The sequence below is a fragment of the Etheostoma spectabile genome, chromosome 19 (genome assembly GCF_008692095.1).
Source record: "Etheostoma spectabile isolate EspeVRDwgs_2016 chromosome 19, UIUC_Espe_1.0, whole genome shotgun sequence".
NCBI classification, from domain to species: Eukaryota; Metazoa; Chordata; class Actinopteri; order Perciformes; family Percidae; genus Etheostoma; species Etheostoma spectabile.
The window spans coordinates 18,918,224-18,918,502 of NC_045751.1; the positions used below are offsets into that span (position 1 = coordinate 18,918,224).

General features: G+C 37.3%; 1 protein-coding gene across 1 annotated transcript in view; it reads right to left on the reverse strand.

Moving 5' to 3' along the window:
- LOC116707329 (uncharacterized) overlaps positions 1-279 on the reverse strand; it is an 8,178-nt gene that overhangs the window by 3,697 nt on the left and 4,202 nt on the right. The window lies entirely within an intron of this gene.

Genomic DNA, 279 nt, shown 5'->3' on the forward strand with positions numbered 1-279 from the left:
CTGTAACGAGGAAAAGAATCAGACCAAGGAGGATCACAATGGTCGGACTCTTTATTCCATCAAACACCTCTACAAGAAAGATCATTAAATGATAAACTTGTGGATTGAGATCAGTCCATATTTGTTAGTAGAAAGTGCACATAAGCTGTTTTTCACAGTTTAAAAAGAATCTTACCTTGAACCTTTAGATATGTTGCAGTAGCAATTACTGGCTTTCCATTTGAGTAAAATCCACAGAAATACAGTCCAGAGTCAGCTAAACCCACATGGTCGATGTTG